Below are 14,644 nucleotides of genomic sequence, written 5' to 3'. Positions count from 1 at the left end.
TGTCCGTTGATTTCTAGAGACCATCTATCCATAATTGAATGGATGAAACAGCATTTCCTACTTGCAAATGAAATGAATTGTGAATTCTGTAATGTCCGTATGAATTGGACGAAACATTCAATGACATTGGATAAATATGTTTGGAAATGCCAAAATAAAATGTGTCAAAAATATAAAAACAGAACATTTATACGATGCAAGTCATTTTTTTTAAAATTCCAAGTTATCCTTACAGTCATGGATATTAGCAATATATATATGGAGTCAAAGAATAAGCAAAAAAAAAATGCCATGATGCAACTGAATATTTCGAAACCGACGGCCAATTGCTGCATTTCGAGAAATATGTGTGAAATATTTTATCGATAATCCCATATTCTTTACTTGATCCAAATAAAAGTTATAAAAAGATATGTGAATAAAATAATTTTTTTTTATCTCGATTGTTTATACTTGTGATTTTATTATGCATAAAAAATTGCCTCGGCCTAAAAGGATTTCTCCTTCACTGACCACCGACATACATCGCACTGTAAATAAATATTAACGCACAAAAAAAGAAATGGCCAAAACCGTATAGAATGAACCTTTTTTTATAAGTTTTATCCAAACAGTCTTTATTCGAACTTAATGGACTGTTTTTGTTTTTTTTCTTTTTTTTATTATTTATTAACTGTTGTATTCTTTGTTTATCACACAAAAATAGAACTTTTATAATGAAATATATATTATGGACTGTTTTTCAAACATCGAAATTTTAAACTTGAAGTTTTATTTAAAACAAAAAAAAAAGACGAGGGTTTTTTTCTTTTCGAGATATTTTTTTTCACCATTTATTACTTTGAAATTTTATTCAACAATGAAATGATAAAAAAAAAGTTATCGTTAAATATATTTTTAAAAAATTATTATAAAATATCTATAAAGTCTATTTTTATGTCTGTAAAAGTTTGTTGAAAGTTCAAATAAAGTTTATAATTTAATTGAAAAAAAAACACCTCGTCTTTTTTTTTTTTTTAAATAAAACTAACTTTAATTTTAAAATTTAGAAACAGTCCATAATATATATGTCATTATAAAAGTTCTATTTTTGTTTGATAAAAAGAATAAAATAGTTATTAAAAAGTTCTGTAAATATATTAAACACGCACTCAGAAAGACACCCATTTATTGAAATATCTTTTATTTAAAAAAAAAATCTTGCTCGCGAATATTCGTAAAAATGTAATATTTAAAAATATTATTTTGAAAATATATTAATTGTCGCTGAAGTTAATGTTTTAAAGAATAAATATTGAATTGTCTTAAAAACGCACACAGAACCCCCAAAACACGATACATAAAAATCAATCTTGGTCGCAAAAATCCAAAATAGAAAGAGACACCCGTTTATTTAAATATCTTTTATTTAAATACGTTCGTTTTGTTACTTATTTAAAAAAAAATGTTTTGTAAATATATACTTTTTCTTTTAAATCTTCAAAGGTTTTGTAAATATATTTTTTTAAAAATGCTGGTGAATATTCGAGCATGTTTGGCATTTGACGTGTTTAAAAACAACCGACGCCATGTGCTTGTGCCAATGTCAAGGTCGAATCACCGGTGTTGGTTGAATTGTGCGCCTGGCACCGCCAGGCGGCGTCGTCTGATACGGGGTATCTATTCTTTACTTGATCCAAAAATTCAATATATAATATAATATAATATAATATAATCCTTATAATAATAAAAAAAAAAAACGCGAAGTTAGTAAAATTACAAGAATATATTTGGACCAAGAAAGCAAACTACAATAATTACATTATGAAACTTGAAACTGAATTCGGGTAAACTTAAGATTTCTGCCCAACAAATGTCGCAGTAACATTTATTGAGTGGTTTTCTACCAACATTTTGTTTTATTTCTTATTTTGAAGCGATTATTCAGCCTTCAAAGACATTGCGGTAAGCTTTTCTTGTTCTCCAACAGCGTTTAACATTAAATGTTTTTCGAACGGATTAAAGATTATACATTAACTAAAAACACTGCAAACGTATCCATTTACTAGGAAAGATACCCGCGCTTCGCACGGGACTTTGCTGCACATTCGCCCTACCCCGCCGACCCCCCCCCCCCAATGTAAACAAAATGTTTGTTTTTTTGGTGGGGGTGAACGTGTGGGTGCTCATTTTAGGTTAAATTATTATAGAAAAGTGATACCCCACTTTATTGAAACTAACATTAATTCAAAAATCCAGAGTCCTGAAGTTCATGCCATGCAAACGGTAAATTTGCGAAGGGTTTGATTATCAGATTTGGTGTCAGAAAAAAAATCGGTTTGTGTCAAAAAACGAAAATAATTTTTTTTTTTTTTTTTTATCATAAAAATAATTATTTGTCCAATCACGAGAAGTGTGTGATGTATCCAAATTGATGAAATTAAGAAAGTGAAAGGAGGGTTGTGGTCAGTTTTTTGGCTCGTTTGGCACTTTTTGGTGTTTTTACCTAAATGCACGACGGTCGCCCATCTTGCTTGACAAACTGTAGTGATTACGTTGGATAAAGAATGTCTTCAAATATGAATAAGTACTCGTTTGCGCAAGAAATAAATGCGATATTCGTTCTCAGCGTACCCAAAATTTTTTAAAGGTTTACAATTTAAGGGCGAATGCCGATTGGTCCGTAAATTAAAAAAAAAATAAAAACTGTTTTATGGTAATAATTATACCATAGCGATGTATGTGATATCTAGGGACTGCCAACAGACGCGATTAATGATTTTTTAAAACCTTTGTTTATCTTCTTCAAACTGCAATTAATAAATAATCTTCGATATGATTTTTTAAGGTTTTAAGATTTACACAGTTTAACGATTAATAATATTATAAACATTTGTATATTAAATATGAAATACGGTTTCACTGAATGTTAATTTTGTTACCTACGAGGTTCCATATTTTCTTCGGTAAAAAAAAGACTAGAAAATTTGAGGGGGGCTACAAAATGCTTAATATTTGTGCAATAATATTTTCAAATTGTTTTTAATCGTGCGATAGAATAGCTGACAAGAGTCATGTTTACATTAAAACTTAATATTTAAAAAAATATGTAAACACAATTAAAAATATAAGTTATAACGGAACATTTTGAAATAATGGAACTTTAATCCCTTTAACCGTTTAAAAAATAATTAATTTTTAATAAGTTTCCTTTTTCTTGGCAATTCAACTGATATTATATATATTATAACTGATATTATGGTATATATTAACTCGAAAACAAAACTATTTAAAAAAAAACAATGATATTAAATTTATATCATTTTTTTAAATTGAAACTTCAAGGTAATTTTTTGTTCAATATATGTATTTAAATGTTTAAAAAATAAATATGTTTTACTTATTTGAACTCTTATGTTTCATAATAAATAGAAATCTCGATAGATTAAAATATATTTTGTTCAAATTTCGAAAAAAATAAATAGGGGTGGGGCACGCACAAAAAATACTTTCCCTCATATATTTTACGGAAACTGCATTTTATATGTAATTTCATTCTAAAATGGATAAGTATCGAAAATTTCATGAAAATCTGACCATTAGTTGCTTTTTGCTAGATTTATTAAAAACGGGTATGTTTTCACGTTCAAAATGCTTACTACATGGGAACGTTATTTTAAAGCACCAATTATGTAAACACGATTTTCGTCTTTCAATTTCATTACTTTCGTACGATGAAAATTTAAAAAAAAAATTACTAGTTTATTTTGCCCTTCGTTTAAATGGTACAAAAGTTATATTGATAATATTAATTTATGATAAAGTTACGTCGTTTTACATATGGGGGCTAATTATGTGGTGACTTTTGGTAGTGCCTAGTGATATCATATATGGTAAATAAAATATATATTTTATATTAAATAAATTATAAAGAAAATCTGTTTCGTAGGCAATTAAATACACTTGCTATGGTATAATTACAATCAATCCTGGGAAATTTTATAAACAAAAAAAGAAGCAAATAATGTATGGGATGATGGATTTTGACACATGGAAAATTGGCCTTGTGTCTGACTAACTCTGTCCTCGTAGGTATCACTTTTCTATAATAATGTAACGTAAAATGAGCACCCACTTTGTGATTACCACATGATGAGAGGTGGATGACAGAGGAAGAAATAAACAGATACGGAGAAAAAAAATGGAACAAAAAAAAAACGAGGGTTGAGAAATGGGTTGAATGGAGAATAGTTTTAAGAGAATTAGAAAAAATGAGGGATTTGGGAGTGAGTGAAAGGAAGAGTAATTTCGAGGAAGAGAGAATGAGATTAGGAGAGAGGGAGAATAAGAAAAGAGAGAGGGAGAAAGAGGAAGGATAAAGAATGAAAAAAGATATATTAGGTAAATGAGAGAAAGGAGAAATAGAAGAAGGGGTGAAGCAACAGAGGAAGACAGAGATTTCGAAAAAAAAAAAGCAACAGATGAAGCGCGATAGAGAGAGAGAGAGATAGAGAGAGAAGGGAGAGAGAAAGGAGAGAGAAGGGAGAGAGGGGGAAATAGTAAAAAAGATATTGAGACAAACAGGAAAAAAATCGATAGTGAATGAAATCATTGTTTATTTGCCAGACACAACACCAGAAAACCCCTTTACAATTAAGTTGAGAGAATTGAGTCTTGTCACGGGTAATCTGTCTATAATGTCCGCCTCCTATAAATTCATAATTTTGGTAACTGAAAATATCCGTACGCATCATTCAAGTTGGTTTAAATGTTTAATATCCGGGGTCATGGGTGGAGTTCGACCAATAATAGACACACGAATTATGTTGGATGTTGTTAGACATTTTAGTTCATAGATCTAGAGGATGTGACATAAATACTGTTAAAAATTAAAACTCAGATTTATTCCAACAAAATAATTTATTACAAAACAAAATTACATAAAATGATTAGCAAATAATGAAGTAAAAATATAGCTTAAACATGATTCAAAATGTTTGTTTGAATGTTCACTAAACTACGAAGTATTTTAGGTGAAATTATCTATAGCATAACATCTAATGACATTTTCTATCAGCATTTGTTCAATTTTATTTTATTTAAGCTGATCCAGGACTAAATGGGTGGAATACGGAATAGTTCTAAGTGACTTAGATTAAATGAGGGATTTGGGAGTGAGTGAAATTAGAGTAGTTTCGGGGAAGAAAGAATCCGATTAGGAGAGAGGCAGAATTAGAAAATAGAGAGCGATAAAGATGGAATAAAAAAAAAGATATATAAGGTAAATGAGGGAGAAAGAAAGGCAAAATGCAAGAAGGGGTGAAGCAACAGAGGAAGACGGAGATTTCAAAAAGAAAAAAAAAAGAAAGCAACAGATGAAGCGCGTTAGAGAGTAAGGATAATGTCATTTTATCTCATCATTTGTTCAATTTTATTTTAAGAACGTTAATATTGTTACAAGAAGTAAAGAAGGATTCACTCTCAATGATTGACCACAAAGAATAATCAAGAACGTTAAGATCACGTGATGATGAAGGTCATTCTTGTTTGCTGATCCAGGACTAAAGTTGTCTGTGTTACTTGAGCGGTTTGGCTTGTCGCATCATCTTGCAATCAGCAAATACAGAATTATAACATGGGATTAGTGCACATTTAAAAATGTCCTCAATGTAACGTTCTTTGTTAAGAACAAGAAAAAATAATCTATTGGCATAAAAATTGATGGAGATTTCCCTCTTTTAGAAATGGCTGCTCAGACCATCACTGATGATGATTTCTTCATTTTGAAACTCTTGTCTGCATTATCAGGTATTCTCACAAGGACTTTTTTATTTTGATGCTTGTGGGATGTTGAAGTGAGAATAACTTTTCATCTGTGAAGATGATGTTATTGAGCGTGCCTTGTCTGATAATAATGTTTAACAAGAGTCGATTTCTGATGAGTTTCTTTGCAGTTGTGGCTGCAGAGAGAACTGTCGCTTTTGGAGCTTATAAGGTGACATTAAAAGGTCACTTCGACATATCCTTCACATCGTCGTTTGTGATGTTTGTGCTTTTGTTTACCATTTGTCTCATGCATCTTTTTGGATTTCGTCTGTTTTTTTCTCTAACATTTTTGATAAGTTTAGGTGTTCTTAAGGTGTGGGGACGTTGTTTATCTTTGAACAACAAAGTTTCCATGTAATGATCAATCGTCCATTTTATGAACATTTTGTTGATTTTGAGTTTTTTCCCCAACTTGAATATTTCTTGTGCACGCCTTTCTCATGTTGATCTATGTTTAATATTCTCTTCAATTCAACAACATTGTTTAAAAATTAACATTTTTTGTTTCTAAAAAAAAATTAGAAATCATACATTACATTATCATTCAATGACAATTAAGTAGTAAATTTATTTTAATATTATCATAAGAAATTTTGTAACAGGGCTTATGCCCACACTGTATATCGAAAGAAGAAACTTTCAGTAGCTGTAGGCGACAGCTAGACGAATTCCTCACGATTAAATGTAGATTACATTTACATGCAAATTAGATACAATAAGAACGTTGGAATTGAAGCGGATAATAAACTGGTCGAGAGAAATGGCGTATTTCTTGGTATTACAGAGATTAAGGATGATTAAGCAGAGGGAGTATAGACCTACGAGTGAGAGGTACTTGGAAGAAGTAGGGAAGGAGTTCTGATTTTGATTGTATTATCGGGGTGAGCGCGTACGCAGACCCCACACTTAGAAATAGCACGTTCGAGTCGTCCACATTTGGGACGATCGCAAAGGTCAACCCAACCGCAGTGCAATGGATGGGCCTCGCTCTGGGGGAACGACCTTAATGATCACCGTTTCCCCTACGTAAGGTAAGTATATTTTTTATGTGCCCCCCACTGTTTTTATATCACACTTCTATACTTACCACCAACAAACAATAAAAAAAAAAAAAAAAACTAAAATACCTCCACATAATTCTCACCAATATCAGTATATCACAACATTTCATTCACTAATAACAATAACAAATAATTTACTATCATTTAAACTTACCAACTTTTTCACAAAATACCTCAATTCTTAACGGAACTTACATTTTATTGTAATATTCAATGTCAAGGTCGTTTACATGTGAACAACATAAATTCATAATCTTTTCAATGAGAACAAATACAAACGAATGAAAACTTTTAGAATTCAAACCAAAGCACTAAACCAAAAACATATTTATGTAATTAAATCAAACAGTTTTGTATTTCATTAATTGGCACTTGTACAGTTTAATCAAGACATAAAAATTAAAATATTGAAAAAAAAAAACGAGTTATATTGTACGTATCCGTTATGGAATGAAGTTCTACGAAAAAAAGTAACTTAATTTGATCAAGTACTTTTTCTTACAGAGGAAATAAAATTTTATTGTAATCGACCTATCATCGCCATTTGGCTATTTAGGGACACGAGGAGGGGTGGCTTTATACAAAGGACAAAATGAAAAAAAGATTAAAAAAGGACAAAGAAATTCTGTAAAATAAGTGAAAAATATTTTTCTAAGTATTTTTTCTGCTCATGTTTTAAAACAAAATAATCTCGTCAAAATTTGAAAAACTTTAAGCGGTGATTGTAGTTATCTTCTCCTGGCGTTCCCTTCTAAGCGAAAACAAAAAAGATGGCCGTTACCCGATCGATCTCATTAAAATTTGATTTTCCTTGGTAAAAAAAATAAAAATAAAATAAAAATAAAAAATAACTGCTGGATCAAATCAATTGATTTTTTTTCATGAAAACTTTAATCCATAACGAATACATACAATATATATTTTTTCAATATTTTTTTTTTGATGTCTTGATTAACCTGTACAAGCACCCATTAATCATATCAAAGCACGGATGAAACAAAAATAAATTAAAAATTACGATCTGAAGAGTTATTTCCCTTACATCAGCAGTAATTTAAAAAAATATCAATAGACGCTAATTTTTATTTTCATATATTAATCTCATAGAATAATTTGCGTCGTCGTCGTCGAAGTAATCGATAATATAGCATAGTTCCTAGCTTTACTATAAACAATTATTGGTAATCGTGAAGAAAGAGAGAGCCTGTTTCCTCCGTTTGACTATAGGTGGCGTTACTGTCTGTCCACCCAGTTACGGAAGCACAAAATGTTTTCAATGCCACTCTTGAAATAAAAATAAATGTTTTTGTTATATTTTAATTTTAAACGTGTTTTTTTTTTTTTTTTTGCAAACATATTTAAGTTTTATTTTTTCAAACATATTTACGTTTTTTTTGTTGTTGTTTTTGCAAACATATTTAAGTTTTATTTTTCCAAACATTTACGTTTTGTTGCTTGTTTATTTTCAAACATTTACGTTTTTTTTTGTTTGTTTTTTTGCAAGCATAAACTAAATATTTTTAAATATTTTTCTTTTTGAAAAGTTTGCTTATGCACTTATTGTACCGGTACCGCGCTATTTCTTAATAGTAGTTTCAAGTAAGATTCAGGTTTTACAATATCCTTTTTCAAATATATATATAAATACTCGCGGAAAAGGTAAAATAAGTGCAGAAAATTAAAAAAAAAAAAAAAAAAAAAAAAAAAAAAAAGGGGGAGGGGCTCATAAAAAAGATTTAAAAAAAAAAAAAAAACGTTGATTTTTTTTTAATCATAAGAGCGTAAAAAATACTCGCCGAAAAACGGTTGTATGTTTAAAAGAAAAATATAGCAAAAACAAACGTAAATGTTTGGAAAAATAAAACTTCAACGCTGATAATTAATAATATACTTTTAAAAGTTATATTTGTACGGACAGAAGAAAAACAGGTTTAGTTTATCAATTTAAACGTAATTACGAAAAAAAAAAAAAAAAACACCAACGGTTTTATTTTGCTAATTTGTTAACGATCTTTCAAAAACAAATAAAAAAAAAACAAATTTTTATGTGTAACTATTTTATACACTAGAATTATGTATACACATTGTCGAATTTTTGTAGTCGTTAACAAAATTCGACTTTAGTATAACAAAGTGAAAGAAATGGAAAAAGGTAGAAAATAAAGTCATACAAGAAAGAGCAACAAATGTGATTCAATTCGGTTTTATTAACGTAGAAAGGCTAGCTGCTTTTATGCCCCTAAGCAGAGTTAACAACGTTAACCAAGGTAACACAAATTAAAATAACAAACACAATTGAAAACCATAGAAAGGTTGCAAAAAAGTCATTGAAAAAATGTTGGAAACAACAAAAAGGAGAATTATCTTTTTTTCTCTTTACAAGTCCTTTGCAAAGCTAAGACGATATGGGTGGGCGGGGGTGGGGGCAAACGAACAAGAAATAAAAAGGTTACATACATCAAAATTCCTTTTTTTTTGTTTACTCCTTTTTTTTCTTTCTTTTTTTGACGAAATCTCTCTCGGGTCTTGTGCAAGAGTTTTCCTTTTCACTTCCTGTAACGATGTTATCGTTTCGTTTCGTTACAATCCTAGTTTTGTAACAACGTTATCATTTCGTTTCATGACAATCCTTGCTTTGTAACAACCACGCATGCGCACTGAAAATAAAGGCCTCCATGTTTTATATTTAAAACTAACAACACGCGTCTTTTCGTTTCTGTCTATTAACCAACCACACAACACGAGCTAACACAGCGTGACATGGTGACAGCGGCGAGATAAAGGGAAAACTAAAATAAAACAACGATAAAAGTAAGACATTATATTTTTCTTTTCGAACCAAAACTTCGTAAAACACACACACACACGCTCGCTGAAGCTCGCAACAACACTACTGCTACTATGGCTAATATATCGATACCAGTTCCCATTCTCGACTGGGACTCGCCTAACACTGCAGAGTCATTCAAGATATTCCAACAACGTTTGGAACTTTATTTCACAGCGAAGGGAACTAAAGAAGAAGAGAAAGTGCCTATCATTCTACTCGCAACTGGCGAGGAAGGAATTCGTAGATACAACAGTTGGTCTATGTCAAACGAAGACCGGAGAGACGCCAACAAAATTTTCAACACATTTCTGGAGCAGCTGGAACCAGCAACCAACCACCGTATATGTAGGCTCGAACTCAGTAGATACCAACAAAAACCTACCGAGATGACCGACATATTTCTAAACAGGTGTCGCTTACAGGCGAAGAAATGCGATTTCACAGCCCATGAAATGAACAAATGTTTAGTAGAAATACTGATAGCCAACACGCCCATACCGGACTTACAAAAAGAACTGTTGAACAAGCCGAAGGGCTACACAATAGAAGAGGGTGTGAAATTAGCACGCACATATGAGGCTTCAGCCGTGTATATAAACAAAATACACCAACTACATGGCCTGTCACAGATAGACACCATAAATCGCAGCAAGGAGCATTGCCCTGCCAAGAACGACATATGCAGCTCCTGCGAGAAAATGGGCCATTGGGCCAAATTGTGCTTCTCAGCGAGACTCAGACCCAGGAAACAAGAAAAACCCTAGCACAAAAGCCACAGCCAGCCAAGGCACAGACAACATGGAACAGGCCGAAAAGTCGACAGCGTTGCTGAACATGACGACCGAGCCACAACAAAACTACATGCGGCGATGGAGCACCTCACATTCAGCACTATTAACAGTGAACATCCACTGCACAAACAAAAAACAACACAAAATGAAGCGTTTGTCAATATCAACGTTATATTGACAGACCACCCAGGTACGCACAGCCTCAAACTGAAGGTAGACACGGGTGCACAGGCAAACACACTACCTTTACGCATATTCCGCAGTATGTGCCCCTCCGCCATAAACGAAGACGGAAACCCAATACCTGGATCACTAAACCCAACGAAATGCGTACTGACAGCATACAACAACACTGAAATAAAATGCCATGGCACCACAAACATCAGGTGCAAATACAAGGACTCTTCATGGCTCAACACTCAATTTTATGTGGTCAACACCCCAGGACCAGCTATACTGGGCCTGCCAACATCTGTAGCCTTCAACGTTGTGACAATGAACTGTGCCATATCCGTTCAGCAACAACCTATCAACAGCATAGATGATCTGATGCGTTTATACCCCGACAGATTCGACCGCATTGGCGAGTTCAAGAAAACACACAAGCTCACTGTCAACCCTAACACTCCATGCCACATAGACGCACCAAGAAGAACGCCAATAGCCATGCGGGAGAAGATCAAGGCTGAACTAGACAAGATGGAGTCACAGAATGTCATTCGTCGTATTGAGGGGCCAAATGACTGGGTAAGCTCCCTTACATATGTAACCAAGCGCGACAACACAATAAGGGTCTGCTTAGACCCAAGGGCACTAAACAAAGCCCTAATACGGCCGTATCATCAAATCCCAACAGTTGAGGAACTCAATCACCGGTTTGCAGGTGCAAAATACTTCTCAAAACTGGATGCTAAGGCAGGATACTGGTCTATAAAGCTGGACCAGGAAAGCCGGATCCTGACCACTTTTCAAACACCATTTGGAAGGTACTGCTTCCAACGACGTCCATTTGGTTTAAACGTGAGCCAAGACATCTACCAGCTCGAGATGGACAGAATACTTGAGAAGTGCACAGGAGCATGTGGTATAGCGGATGATATTGTTGTATATGGCTCAACAGAACGTGAACATGACAACAACCTAAGGCACCTTATGGAAGTCGTCACACAAAAGGGCCTCACAATGAATTCCAAGAAATGCGAGATAAAACGCCAGGAAATATCCTTCTTCGGAAATATATACACCCATTCTGGAATGAAACCTGACCCAGCAAAGGTACAAGACCTACAGGAAATGCCAGAACCACGCAATAAAACAGAACTGCAACAGTTTCTAGGTGTAATGACATACTTATCCCGCTTTATTAAGGATTTCAGCTAAAAAACCACTGTATTACGTGACTTACTTCACAAAGAGTCAGAATTCCAATGGGAGCCACACCACCAGACGGTTTTCAAAAACCTGAAGAGTGAAGTGTCTGAAACGTCCCTGCTTCACTACTTTGACCCCAAGCGCCCAATCTACTTACACTGTGACGCAAGTCTTCATGGAATAGGAGCAGCGCTTCTACAACCAGACTCAGCTGGCAATTTAATGCCTGTCTTATATGCAAGCAAGAGTCTGACACAAACAGAACAACGATACGCATGTATCGAGCGGGAACTACTGGCAATCGTGTTTGGCACACATAGATTCCACACACATTTATACGGTCATGGTTTCCAAATTGTCACTGACCACAAACCTCTTGTCATGATCATTGACAAACCTCTCACCTCAGCTCCAGCTCGCCTACAACGAATGCTCATCCAGCTACAGGGATATAATTTCAGATTATCCTACAACAAGGGATCCGAAAACATATTGGCTGATGGGTTATCACGCCTGCCATCACCTGGTAATTCGGACCCTATCGATCTGGATGTTCGAGTTGACACCATTCGTTTCTCTGCTGACCGCATTGAAAAACTGAGAGACTGCACAACAGCTGACCCTCTGCTTAACCAGCTAAGAGATACCATTGTCATGGGATGGCCTGAGACAATCAAGTAACTGCCTACCGATATCAGAGAATTCTGGAGCCTAAGAGATCAGCTATCAATTGATGACGGCCTTATCCTTAAAGGACAACAAATTGTCATTCCTCAGACCCTCCAAGAAGATATCCTAAAGCAACTCCACACCGCTCACTTAGGACAGGAGAAAACCAAACTCCTAGCCAAAGACACTGTCTATTGGAAAAATATAAACAGAGACATCGAACAATTCACAAGCTCATGTAGCATCTGTCAACAACATCAGCCATCACAAATGTCAGAGCCTCTTCTGCAGCACGACATTCCGACAAAGCCATGGGACATAGTTGGAACAGATCTTTTCGAGCCCATGGACGTCAATGGCTGATCATAGCAGACTACTACTCCAAGTACCCTGTTATCAAACAGTTACCTGCCCACTCACCAAGCAGTGTTGTCATAAAAATAACGCAACAAACCTTCGGAGTTTGGCATACCGTCAAAAGTGGTTAGTGACAACGGGCCGCACTTCTCAAACGCCCTTTACCACGAATTTGCCACAGAATGGGGTTTCAACCATCAGACCACCTCACCTCGAAGACCACAGGGAAATGGTTTCATAGAGCGCCAGATAAGGACCATGAAGACTATCCTCAAAAAGGCCAAGCAATCTAGGACAACACCCAAAATTGCATTATTGCACTGGCGCTGCACACCTATCTCAAACGCCATACCCAGCCCCGCACAGCTACTCATGGGTAGACGAATCCAATCCCCAATTGCAAAAAAAAAATAGAAAACAACCACCAAGATCAGGATCAAATATATGATGCTTTTAAACAAAGGCAACACAAGCAAAAGAAATATTTTGACCAGCATGCGCTCAAAGAAGACCTACCACCTTTATATACTGGCCAGAGGGTAAGAGCACAAAACCCTACACACGGAAACTGGGACTTAGCAACCGTAACTTCTCAAGCAGATGGTCCCCGATCATATCTCCTACAAACTGCAAACCGATATATGATACGGAGAAACCAGCAGCATATTAGGAGTGCTCCAATAAGGCCAACACCAGCACAAACGCCAAAGCATGTAACATTTGCAGAACCACCTGCAGGTATAACTCAGTCTCAACAAAGAGACTCCCAACAATACACTCGCAGTGGCAGGATGGTACGACCACCATCAAAAATGAACTTGTGAACATTTTCTAGAGAAGTATAGCAAGCAATTCATGGGGCAGAATAATCCCCTGCTTCGCTGTAGCTATTCAGGCAGTCTACCCTGAATTAGCCCTTACCTTTTATCATATTGAATATGCTCAATATCATAATCTTCATATTGGTAAAGGGGGGATGTAACGATGTTATCGTTTCGTTTCGTTACAATCCTAGTTTTGTAACAACGTTATCATTTCGTTTCATGACAATCCTTGTTTTGTAACAACCACGCATGCGCACTGAAAATAAAGGCCTCCATGTTTTATATTTAAAACTAACAACACGCGTCTTTTCGTTTCTGTCTATTAACCAACCACACAACACGAGCTAACACAGCGTGACACTTCCTTCTTCGACAGTTTTCTCCTCAACTTCTCTTCCTCAAAATGGTTCCTCGGAATCTTCTGGAATTTTCCTTTCCAAAGGGTATTTAAACCAATGAATTCACCTTCTGAATAACCTTCTTGCTATTTAATTGAAGGTCCCCTTTCAAAGGATAGTTTTCAAACACTGTTAATTCCACCCTTGGGCAAGGCCTTTAGCCTTTTAATTAAAGGGGGATGATACGTTGAAGTTTCAACGGAGCACCTAACGTCGCATCAGGTTGGCGAGGTAGTCGTTCTAGGTACTGACGAAATTGTAGTAACTGGAATTGGAGGAAGGGGACGGGAAATTGGAGGAAGGGGGCGTGCAAAGGTCCCTTGAGTACATTGTCATTAAAACACCCACCTTTCCCACACATGAAAACATACAAGATCTGGATAGCTAATCATGACAGTGGCAACCTGCTGACCTCACCCCACCTCCGCCCAGCTTCATAGTGAAAGAGTTAAAAAGGAATAAAAATTCTCTATATATATATATATATATATATATATATATAAAAGATTATATCTTTTGTTCTTATTTATTGCCTCCC

The 14,644-nt window shown here is 34.7% G+C and overlaps 1 non-coding gene across 1 annotated transcript; it reads right to left on the bottom strand.

Moving 5' to 3' along the window:
• Positions 1-6,681: 6,681 nt before the first annotated feature.
• Positions 6,682-6,844, bottom strand: LOC145249097 (U1 spliceosomal RNA). The gene has a single exon (XR_013863476.1). It is a non-coding gene; the product is annotated as a U1 spliceosomal RNA (small nuclear RNA).
• Positions 6,845-14,644: the final 7,800 nt, after the last annotated feature.

Source organism: Euprymna scolopes, chromosome 27, assembly GCF_053919585.1.
Source record: "Euprymna scolopes isolate OS-2025 chromosome 27, ASM5391958v1, whole genome shotgun sequence".
In the NCBI taxonomy this organism is placed as follows: domain Eukaryota; kingdom Metazoa; phylum Mollusca; class Cephalopoda; order Sepiida; family Sepiolidae; genus Euprymna; species Euprymna scolopes.
The sequence above is the reverse complement of the archived record's forward strand: the minus strand, read 5'-3'. Positions and strand labels throughout refer to the sequence as shown.